Source organism: Scylla paramamosain, chromosome 48 (genome assembly GCF_035594125.1).
Source record: "Scylla paramamosain isolate STU-SP2022 chromosome 48, ASM3559412v1, whole genome shotgun sequence".
Taxonomy (NCBI): Eukaryota; Metazoa; Arthropoda; class Malacostraca; order Decapoda; family Portunidae; genus Scylla; species Scylla paramamosain.
In genome coordinates, this window is record NC_087198.1 from 6,437,995 (window position 1) to 6,450,494 (window position 12,500).

The window sequence follows — 12,500 nt, forward strand, 5'->3', positions numbered from 1 at the left end:
CTGTGATGCGAGCAATGGTGCGTCACCTGGGTGGATCCCTGTCAAAGTGTCTTCTGAATTGTCTTTGCACTTCTTTGACATTTTCGTGCCTCCAGTAACACTTTATGACAGATGTTCTTTCTTCAAAGTTTTGTCTTACTTCTGACATTATTATTTTGGCCAACTGCTTTTGAAAAAAAATAAAATATCAGTTAATTATAGCGAGTCAAACAAGGAGTACATTTTTGGATGACTCTCTCTCTCTCTCTCTCTCTCTCTCTCTCTCTCTCTCTCTCTCTCTCTCTCTCTCTCTCTCTCTCTCTCTCTCTCTCTCTCTCTCTCTCTCTCTCTCTCTCTCTCTCTCTCTCTCTCTCTCTCTCTCTCTCTCTCTCTCTCTCTCTCTCTCTCTCTCTCTCTCTCTCTCTCTCTCTCTCTCTCTCTCTCTCTCTCTCTCTCTCTCTCTCTCTCTCTCTCTCTCTCTCTCTCTCTCTCTCTCTCTCTGTGTGTGTGTGTTTATTCAGATAGATACAAATAGATAGATGTACACAGGTACAGATTTGTGCTTGTGGAGTATAAATGTAAGAGCATGAAGCACAGTGTGTCTCTCCCCACAGGCACCTCCCACCTCACGCCTTGCTTCCTCCCGTCTCCCAGAGTCTACACACCTGCACTCTTGAGGTGAGTACACTTACTCTTTTCTTTCCTGGTAATTGTTTTCACTGTGTTTTCTATTGCACACAATTGGATAAGGTGTTATTCAGAGGCATTGATAACTACACTTAGGTGTTAAGTATTCATTGTGTGTTTAACGGGGTTCTATAAATAATGTTCCTTATCGGGGAGAACAAAGTGAATTGTGATTGTTGGGCTAGGTAACAACTGTCCATTATCGGGCGATGCATAGTGAGGGTTGTGTAAGAATAGTTATGTTGGTGTATGGTTGCAGGAGTTAGCAGCCAACGGCGTTAGGTTGCCAGGTGGACGAGTAGGGCTGAGTGGTGCCAACGTGGGGGCAGTGTAGCTGATTGTGTGGAAAGTGGGGTGCCAACTCCACTGGTTCTAATTACAAGTCTGATTGTAGTGCCGGACTGGAGCAACAAATATGCCCATTGGATCGAGAATGTGTAGTGCACTGATGTGGGTAATGTGAACTGGAAATATAAATAAGGATTGAGACAAAATGGTATATTATGTTCCTTGTTACGTGGCACGGCTTCCTACAATCTCCGGCTACTCCTAGTTACGAGTAGATGCCTGCCTTTCAGTGTGGTCAACGCCACGACACACCAGGTTTCCTTTAACATTCTCTCTCTCTCTCTCTCTCTCTCTCTCTCTCTCTCTCTCTCTCTCTCTCTCTCTCTCTCTCTCTCTGTAAAACAATATAAAAATCGATAACAGCAACAACAGCAACAACAACAACCCCAGCTCCACACCATCTGGTTCACCACCACCACAGCCCCAACACAACAGCAACACAACCACAGCCGTTAACACCTGTACCACCACCACCACCACCACCACCACAACACAAAGTACAAAACAAACTCGTGCAGGAAATTAAATCTGAATTGTGATCGGATTTATATAGTTTTTTCTCTACTTTATTTCCTCTTTCGTATTTCCTCTTTCGTAACAAATCGCTACTGTGCTTTTTTTTTTGTTTTTATCTCTTCTTTTTCCTACTACTTCCTCTTCTTCCATTTTCCAATTACTCCTTCTTTCTGCCCAATTTATTCACGTGGATTCTCCCCTTTTTTTCACCTTTTTCCTTCACTATCATTCTTTTCCTTCTTCCTTTTCATAATCAACACGTTTTCGCTTCCACTCAATGCCTCTTTCCCTTTTACACATCCATTGTTATTCATTATTTTCCTTTCTCTCATCGATTCTCTCCTTCCCTCTTTCTTTCTTTCTTCACTGCAATTCCTTCCTTCCTTTTCCTTACATTCATTCATTCTTGTTTTCCTCTCCCCATTCGAGCCTTCCTTCCCTCCTCCACACTCCTTCGCTTTCCTTCCTTTCTCCTGCACCTTTCTCTCTCTTGCACCCTTTCATTCGTTTCTCTTGCCCAGTCTCACACTACATATTCCCTCTTTTTCACCTTATTGCTTCCTTCCTCTCTTCTTTCCTCTACATTCTTTTACTCCTTTCCTTGCTTTACACTCCTTTCTCCTATTACCCTCTACCACTCTCACTCTTCCCTTCTTTCCCCTCTTCTTCCCCCTCGTTCTTTCCTCTTGTGCGCTCATATCTTGCATTCTGTTCTCTCTGCACCCACTACACCTCTTCCACCTCCTGCTCCACTTCCCTCCTTCAGCTCTGCATTATTTCGCTTCTCACCTTCTTTCTTCCCTTCAGTAATTGCTCCACACAGACGCCATGTGGGTTAAGCGAAGAGGAGGAAGAGGAGGAGGAGGAGGAAGTGGTGGTGGTGGTGGAGTCCTTTGTAAGGCTTCTACACATCTGTTTAGGCTATTGATGTATGTGCGTGGCTGGTGAGACAAGAGGGATCAAATCAGATAATGAGGGATAGACAGTGGGGTTGAAAGAAGAAGTAGTAGAGGTTGGGTGAAGAACAGTGACAGAAGTATGAGAATGAAATATGACAGAAATGCCGTCTTGTCTGCGTCACAGGTGTTTCAGTTCATTTAGTTTTCTAAAATAATAGTACAACAGTTGTAATATTCATATATTGGTTCAGGTAAGGCTTTTCGAAATGTGTTTACTGGTTTCCTGAAGAGGCGATGTTCATTTTCTTCTGCTGGAGTTGTGTTTATGTACGTGGCGTCCTTGAGTATGTGCGTCAGTTTGTGATGTACTTGTTTTCCTCTCATATAAAATATTGTATTAATTGGTTCCATTTTTGCTTGTGTGTGCAGTTCCTCTGGTATGTGGGGATGTTTCGTTGTAGGCGAAGCGGAGTGGAAAAGTGTGTGTGTGTGTGTGTGTGTGTGTGTGTGAGAGAGAGAGAGAGAGAGAGAGAGAGAGAGAGAGAGAGAGAGAGAGAGAGAGAGAGAGAGAGAGAGAGAGAGAGAGAGAGAGAGAGAGAGAGAGAGAGAGAGAGAGAGAGAGAGAGAGTGAGGGGACAGGGGAAGCAGACGGGCAGACAGACAGACAACCATACACACAAACAGGCATACAGACAGACAGAGACCTGCAACCTCCTCCCCCTACACACACACACACACACACACACACACACATACACACAAACACAGGTATATAAAGAACACAGGCTTCTCCACCGACCTTGATGGAACGTTTTGTGGTGAAAAGTTGAGAATTTCCAAAGGTATCACTGACTGGAGAGGTGTAATGAAGTGGACTCTTGGTTTTCTTTAGTCCAATGGCTTCTCCACCAACCTTGATAGGACGCAGTGTAAGTGTCGTCGATTATTTTCTTTGTCGCTAATGACAAAAAGAGTAATGAGTTCCAGAAATTGTCTTTTTTTTCCCCTGCGAGGATAATGAAATGTGGCTGTGGAGGTGAAGCATGCATTCTCCAAACACTACTGACATTAAAAGAAGTATTCGAGTTCTTGGAGTTGTTCTCATGTCTACAGTCAGTTTTTACTGTTGTGGTTCCTGCCTTCGACTTTAATAGAATGTTGTGGCGTAAGAGAAATATATATTTTTTCAAACGCTACTGACATCAAGAACAGTTATCGAGTTTTTGAATTAAATATTTTGACATCAGCAGTTATTTATTTAATTATTTATTTATTTATTTATTTTAGTTTTGGCTTCTCATGCTTGGTAGTGTGTCGTGGTGCAGGTGAACACAATGGTCTGTTTTTTGTATGAAATGTGTATTAAAAAATAGGGTAAGTAAAGTTTTTTTTTAATGTATTCATGTAAACAACAAATCTACGTATTTTTTTTTATTTCTATTAAATAATTAAAGTTTTTTTTAATGTATTCATGTAAACAACAAATCTACGAATTTTTTTTTTATTTCTATTAAATAATTAAAGTTATTTTTTTTAATGTATTCATGTAAACAACAAATCTACGTATTTTTTTTTATTTCTATTAAATAATTAAAGTTTTTTTTTAATATATTCATGTAAACAACAAATCTACTTTTTTTCTATTAAATAATAATAATAACAATAATAATAATAATAATAATAATAATAATAATAATAATAATTCACTCTCTCTCTCTCTCTCTCTCTCTCTCTCTCTCTCTCTCTCTCTCTCTCTCTCTCTCTCTCTCTCTCTCTCTCTCTCTCTCTCTCTCTCTCTCTCTCTCTCTCTCTCTCTCTCTCTCTCTCTCTCTCTCTCTCTCTCTCTCTCTCTCTCTCTCTCTCTCTCTCTCTCTCTCTCTCTCTCTCTCTCTCTCTCTCTCTCTCTCTCTCTCTCTCTCTCTCTCTCTCTCTCTCTCTCTCTCTCTCTCTCTCACTGGAACACTACCACTGCCAGTAAAAAGATTAATCGAGTTGTTGAAGTACTTAAATGCCTGAAGTTGTATGATTTTACTGGTTCTTGCCACGACTGATGGCCTTGGAATAAGCGAAGAGAACAACTTGGAGCAGCACCGCAAACACTAAAAGCAGCAGACGAATAGTTCAAACCTCTCAGCGGCACTTGTTTTCATATCTGCTCAGTGAGGGTGGCTGGCGTAAACCGATAGCTGAAACATTCGACCACCTGAACAATTCGTAATACTGAAAAAAATTAACTGGAATATGACTGAACTAATTCCATCACTCCTAATGCACAAAAGAAACCGAAAAAAATGATGTAGTTGGTGAAAGACTTGCCCAACTAAACGATTCCTGCCATAGAAACATGAAAAATTAAAACACTAACAATTTCTGGGATTTCTGATAAATTCTCATTTTTTTATGGTCTCTCTCTCTCTCTCTCTCTCTCTCTCTCTCTCTCTCTCTCTCTCTCTCTCTCTCATATATATATATATATATATATATATATATATATATATATATATATATATATATATATATATATATATATATATATATATATATATATATATATATATATATATATATATATATATATATATATATATATATATATATATATATATATATATATATATATATATATATATATATATATATATATATATATATATATATATATATATATATATATATATATATATATATATATATATATATATATATATATATATATATATATATATATATATATATATATATATATATATATATATATATATATATATATATATATATATATATATATATATATATATATATATATATATATATATATATATATATATATATATATATATATATATATATATATATATATATATATATATATATATATATATATATATATATATATATATATATATATATATATATATATATATATATATATATATATATATATATATATATATATATATATATATATATATATATATATATATATATATATATATATATATATATATATATATATATATATATATATATATATATATATATATATATATATATATATATATATATATATATATATATATATATATATATATATATATATATATTTTTTTTTTTATGTAGGAAGGATACTGGAAAAGGGCAACAAAAATCTAATAATAAAAATGCCCACTGAAATGCCAGTCCCTTAAATGGGTCAAAGCAGTGGTCAAAAATTGGTGGATAAGTGTCTTGAAACCTCCCTCTTGAAGGAATTCAAGTCATAGGAAGGTGGAAATACAGAAGCAGGCAGGGAGATCCAGAGTTTACCAGAGAAAGGGATGAATGATTGAGAATACTGGTTAACTCTTGCGTTAGAGAGGTGGACAGAATAGGGGTGAGAGAAAGAAGAAAGTCTTGTGCAGCGAGGCTGCGGAAGGAGGGGAGGCATGCAGTTAGCAAGATCAAAAGAGCAGTTGGCATGAAAATAGCGGTAGAAAACAGCTAGATATGCAACATTGCGGCGGTGAGAGAGGGGCTGAAGACAGTCAGTTAGAGGAGAGGAGTTGATGAGACGAAAAGCTTTTGACTCCACCCTGTCTAGAAGAGCAGTATGAGTGGAACCCCCCAGACATGTGAAGCATACTCCATACATGGACGGATAAGGCCCTTGTACAGAGTTAGCAGCTGGGGGTGAGAAAACCTGGCGGAGACGTCTCAGAACACCTAACTTCATAGAAGCTGTTTTAGCTAGAGATGAGATGTGAAGTTTCCAGTTCAGATTATAAGTAAAGGACAGACCGAGGATGTTCAGTGTAGAAGAGGGGGACAGTTGAGTGTCATTGAAGAAGAGGGGATAGTTGTCTGGAAGATTGTGTCGAGTTGATAGATGGAGGAATTGAGTTTTTGAGGCATTGAACAATACCAAGTTTGCTCTGCCCCAATCAGAAATTTTAGAAAGATCAGAAGTCAGGCGTTCTGTGGCTTCCCTGCGTGATGTGTTTACCTCCTAAAGGGTTGGACGTCTATGAAAAGACGTGGAAAAGTGCAGGTTGGTATCATCAGCATAGGAGTGGATAGGACAAGAAGTTTGGTTTAGAAGATCATTAATGAATAATAAGAAGAGAGTGGGTGACAGGACAGAACCCTGAGGAACACCACTGTTAATAGATTTAGGAGAAGAACAGTGACCGTCTACCACAGCAGCAATAGAACGGTCAGAAAGGAAATTTGAGATGAAGTTACAGAGAGGATAGAAACCGTAGGAGGGTAGTTTTGAAATGAAAGCTTTGTGCCAGACTCTATCAAAGGCTTTTGATATGTCCAAGGCAACAGCAAAAGTTTCACCAAATTCTCTAAAAGAGGATGACCAAGACTCAGTAAGGAAAGCCAGAAGATCACCAGTAGAGCGGCCTTGACGGAACCCATACTGGCGATCAGATAGAAGGTTGTGAAGTGATAGATGTTTAAGAATCTTCCTGTTGAGGATGGATTCAAAAACTTTAGATAGGCAGGAAATTAAAGCAATAGGACGGTAGTTTAAGGGATTAGAGCGGTCACCCTTTTTAGAAACAGGTTGAATGTAGGCAAACTTCCAGCAAGAAGGAAAGGTAGGTGTTGACAGACAGAGCTGAAAGAGTTTGACTAGAAAGGTGCAAGCATGGAGGCACAGTTTCGGAGAACAATAGGAGGGACCCCATCAGGTCCATAAGCCTTCCAAGGGTTTAGGCCAGCGAGGGCATGGAAAACATCATTGCGAAGAATTTTAATACGTGGCATGAAGTAGTCAGAAGGTGGAGGAGAGGGAGGAACAAGCCCAGAATCATCCAAGGTAGAGTTTTTAGCAAAGGTTTGAGCAAAGAGTTCAGCTTTAGAAATAGATGTTATAGCAGTGGTGCCATCTGGTTGAAGTTTGGGTGTGTGTGGCAGTGTTTGGGTGTGTGTGGCAGTGTCTGGGTGTGTTTGGCAGTGTGTGGGTGTGTGTGGCAGTGTCTGAGTGTGTGTGGCAGTGTCTGGGTGTGTGTGGCAGTGTCTGGGTGTGTGTGGCAGTGTCTGGGTGTGTGTGGCAGTGTCTGGGTGTGTGTGGCAGTGTCTGGGTGTGTGTGGCAGTGTCTGGGTGTGTGTGGCAGTGTCTGGGTGTGTGTGGCAGTGTCTGGGTGTGTGTGGCAGTGTCTGTAATGACTTGATTGAAAGTTTCTGTGGTTTACTCTCATCACACTAATTCAAATCAAGTGTTGGTGGTGCAGGTGTGAGCAACAGCCAGGTAGAGGAGGGACACAGTTTTTGGGCATTTTCAGATGTGTAAGTGTGTAATGTGTTATGTTTTCAGGTGTGTAAATGTGTTTTTTTATGTGTAGATAGCTTGGGTTTGTATTTCTGTCTGTGTATTGTGTCGTTCTGGTGTTGAATTTGTTGTTGTCTTGTGTTTTGTTCATGTTTTTCTTCATTCCTCTGTGTGTTTCTTTCCCCCGTCTCCTGCCTGTCCTTCACAACAAACGTCGTTCTTTTCTTGCACCAATTACCATCCAATCATTGTTTTTAATCATTACATTCTCTCTCTCCCTCTCTCTGTCTGTCTTACCTGTTTTTCGTCATCTAATTTCCTCCTTTCTTCCTCTCTTACAGTTGCAATTCTCTCTTCAATCTCTATCTCTCTCTCTTTCATCAGTTCCTCTCTCAGTCTGTCCAGGCCCTGAGCAATTAAAGAGAGGCATTAGAGTAAGACAGAACATTTCCAATGTGAATTGTGGGTGTCCTCTCCCTCTTTCTCTCTTTGTCTCTTTCTCTCCCTCTCACCTCCCATGTGCTGAGAGAGGAGGGTGGGGAGGAGGGCGGGTGCTCCTCGCTGGGACTTGAAGAGAAAGGCAGGCTAGTGGGGGAGGTGCTGGTGGTGGCTGTGGTCGTTGTCATCATTCTAAATCTAGACCTTATGTTTTCAACCTCCAGCCTGTGTCTCTTTCTCTCCTCCTCCAGTTCCCTTCGGCCTTCCTCCACCTGAAGTAGTAGTAGTAGTAGTTGTAGTAGTAGTAGTAGTAGTTAGTGTTTTGGTACAGGGGACATGACAAGGGTGACTAAGAGGGGGTCTGGTGGGGGTCTTCAAGTGGCACAGGGGACATGACAAGGGTGACTAGGAGGGGGTCAGTACCACAACATACTTACCTGCAAGGCCATAAAGTCTCTCTCCTGATTGGCTGAGGGCTGGCCAATCAGAGGCTGGGACTGCAGTGGTGTGGGAGGGGGAAGGAGGGCTACACCTAACCCTCCTCCTCCTCCTCCTCCTCCTTCCTCTTCCTCTTCCTCCTCCTCTTCTTCAAAACTAAAAGGAAAAATATCTTCAATATATAAATCTGTTAATATAAAGTCAATGATGGTGGTGGTGGTGGTGGTGGTGGTGGTGGAGGGGGAGAGGCCAACCTGTGGAGGGGGGAGAGGAGGGGGAGAGGGGGGCAGTGTGTATGTATATATGTGTGTGTGTGTGTGTGTGTGTGTGTGTGTGTGTGTGTGTGTGTGTGTGTGTGTGTGTGTGTGTGTGTGTGTGTGTGTGTGTGTGTGTGTGTGTGTGTGTGTCCTTAAATATACCAATACTATTAGTATTACTATTATTATTTTTATTGTTATTATCATTATTACTACTACTACTACTACTTTTATTATAACAACAACAGCAACAACAACCACCACCACCACCACCACCACCACCACTACTACTAATTCAAATTGAAGAAGAAGAAGAAGAAGAAGAAGAAGAAGAAGAAGAAGAAAAACAAGAAGAATAACAACAAGATACCTATAACTCTCACTCTCTCTCTCTCTCTCTCTCTCTCTCTCTCTCTCTCTCTCTCTCTCTCTCTCTCTCTCTCTCTCTCTCTCTCTCTCTCTCTAACCTGTGCTTGTCCAGTTTGATGTGCTTTGGGTAGTCAGGAAGAGCTGTGAAATGCTGTTTGGTCTTCACAGAGCACTTCTTCTCCTCCTCCTCCTCCTCCTCCTCCTCCTCCTCTTCTTCTTCTTCTTCCTCCTCCTCTCCCTCCTGTTCTTTCATCTGGCAGCCATGGTGGTGGTGGTGGTGGTAGTGGTGTAGTGCTGGAAATTAATTATGTATATTTCTATTTTTTTTTTAGGCTAAGGCCCATGTAATGTGCGGGGATGGCCAGACAGTCTCAGTATCATGTGACTAACCCCTCCCCCTTCCCCTCCTCTCCTCAGTTTCCTTTTGTCCTTACTTTTTCCCCCTCTCAGCGTCACTGTGTTGACCACTTCTATGATAAATTTACCCCGTGAATAAACGTAATTTCTCCTGCTTGGCCAGGTTATAGAGGCGAATTTTTCACCTAATTCCAGAGAATGGGGAGCCCTTAATACGATAAAATTAATTCTATAATGGTAAGGTCTTAAGCCAGCTCAAACAAATCCCAGATAATTACGCCGCGCCAATGAGGTTGACGAATCTGATAAGTCTTCTTTGCTTCGCTGTCCTCTTACCCCTGTTGCTACGCAAGCCGGGAAGAGATACCAGACTTTGACTAATTCCCCAATTGATTTCAAAAGTCCATTGAATTAAACTTCTTAAAGTAACAACTCCCTTCCTGTGCAAACCATTACCAGTGCTTTCTTTTCAGTGTCTTGCTTCTTCGTGTGATGTTCGTCGCCGCCGCCGCTGTATTTCCTCAACAATATCCAGTGCATTCTGCCACCAGTAACCAATCACTGAGTGGGTTAGGGTACAACTAGAGCACGACCGGCGGGATAAACACATGAACTTTGGCCTTTTTCGCAGCACACACACACACACACACACACACACACACACACACACACACACACACACACAGTCAAGTAAATACGTATAGTACAAATAGAACTTCATATGAGCAAATAAGACATATTCTCTCTCTCTCTCTCTCTCTCTCTCTCTCTCTCTCTCTCTCTCTCTCTCTCTCTCTCTCTCTCTGACACACACACTCTCATACACACACACAGTCACACAGACCGTGGAGGGTTCTGCAGGACGGGCAGCTGGATGGTGATGGTGGTGTCTGTTGTCGTCTGGAGTTCTGTCTTTTCCAGCACTCGTGGCTTCTCTGGTTCCGTCCATTCTTCAAGTGTCGTCAGTATGTCACAGTGCACTGTTGTAAAGCACTCCTTCACTTCTAACGTGTACTTTTTGCCTGGAGTCAGGTGAGCAAACTGCGGCGGGAGAAGAGGTGAAGTTAAGGGCAATATCATGAAACACTTCTGCTACACCTCCGCTACATTCAAAAGGCTGTATATAGGTGCAGTTACATGAGTTTTTAAGGCCGATTTTTATCTATTTATTTATTCTCTCTCTTTTTTTTAATCAAGCAAATCATCTCTGTGGCTTTTGAGAATAGTCGTGGTGAGAGAGCAAAGCGTTTCTGAACACAGATCTTTAGCCTGTAGATGTTGCACCGCCAGGCATGTCAAGGTCCCTTTTCTGAAACGCGTTTGGTTTCTCATAAAGACTATTTTCAAAAGCCACAGGGATAATGCGCTGGGTTCTCATGGGTGTTTTGTTCATCAGTAGTATAAAATTCTTGTTAGACTATCATTAGAATCAAAATCACTTTAGCAATCGCCAGTCACACCTAGTAAGAGTCGAGCTGGGACGCCGAAACGTTTCACAATATGGTTCTGTAATCACGCGAGGAGTTTGCATTTGTGCGTCAGTGGGTAAGACCTTTCACATACTTTGATTTCAGTATCGGTGACATTTTTCACTGTGCTCTTGTTTCCTCCATCCAAGAATGTGAGTGTGTAGTAATCAGGGTTGCCAATGTGTGAGAGTGTAGTAATCAGGGTTGACATTGTGTGACCGTGTAGTAATCAGGGTTGCCAATGTGTGAGTGTGTAGTAATCAGGGTTGCCAATGTGTGAGTGTGTATTAATCAGGGTTGCCAATGTGTGAGTGTGTAGTAATCAGGGTTGCCAATATATGAGAGTGTAGTAATCAGGGTTGCCAATGTGTGAGTGTGTAGTAATCAGGGTTGCCAATGTGTGAGTGTGTAGTAATCAGGGTTGCCAATATGTGAGAGTGTAGTAATCAGGGTTGCTAATGTGTGAGAGTGTAGTAATCAGGGTTGTCATTGTGTGAGTGTGTAGTAACCAGGGTTGGCAATGTTACTCTGAAGTCCGTTCCAAGTAAAGCGCAGGGTTGTTTTTGCGTCGATCTCTGCCCTAGTCCTTGGATTTCAATAGCCTACGAGGGGAAAAATTAAAGCTCAGATGAGGTCAGGAAACTAACCTGATCATAGTGATGCAGACTGTTTGAAACACACACACACACACACACACACACACATTTTTTTTTATTTTATTTATTTTTTATTTATTTATTCATTTACTTATTTAATTATTTATTTATTATTATTTGTTATTCCGGCAGCAGGAGCTTCCCCCTGCGGGTTCTAATTTAGTTAGCGCACATCTCTACAACTCACCGGTCCACCTGGCCTCTGGAGGGCACGACGATGATTTGGTGGGAGCACCTTTTGGCATCCATCGCATAGAAAAATAGCGCTTTCAGTCTCGTTAACAATTTCATGGAGGTAACTTTTGACGGCGCGTCTTTCTTGTTTTATGACATTCCTTCATGAGAGCCACCGCTTTGCCGTATTTTGCATATTTTGATTGATCTGCATGTGAGGGAAAGTTTCTGCCTGGCAACTCACGCAACTCTCGCCTCATCACTACAGCTCGAGCTGGAGTGCGAAAAATGCGCGAATTATTTGTCATAACACACTTCATATACGGGATAGCCAGTTTTGTTGACCCCATCAGACTCACCAGTGACTGTACAATCAACGTGTATTGTAAGAACTTGACAAAAAAAAAAAAAGCAGAAAATGGTATTACGACGAATTGAACTGTGAAGATGTTAAAAAAAAAGTGTATAACATATTTTACTTATGTTCGCTATTTCTAACAGTTAATCATTGAATAATTAAATAAATTATTAGGAAAAACTCTCGTGAACACGAAAGTGTAATCAAAATGCAGATGAAGCTCCACGCATTGTAAACACAGCGTCACTTACAGCAACATGTCGTTCGCCGCAACCTTCACGGTGGCGCGACTCTT

The 12,500-nt window shown here is 40.7% G+C and overlaps 1 long non-coding RNA gene across 1 annotated transcript in view; it reads left to right on the forward strand.

The window, feature by feature from the left end:
• LOC135095248 (uncharacterized) overlaps window positions 1-12,500 on the forward strand; it is a 28,107-nt gene that overhangs the window by 8,949 nt on the left and 6,658 nt on the right. Inside the window, exon 3 of the long non-coding RNA XR_010264163.1 lies at window positions 594-657. This is a non-coding gene — a long non-coding RNA (uncharacterized LOC135095248). The remainder of the gene's footprint in view (window positions 1-593; window positions 658-12,500) is intronic.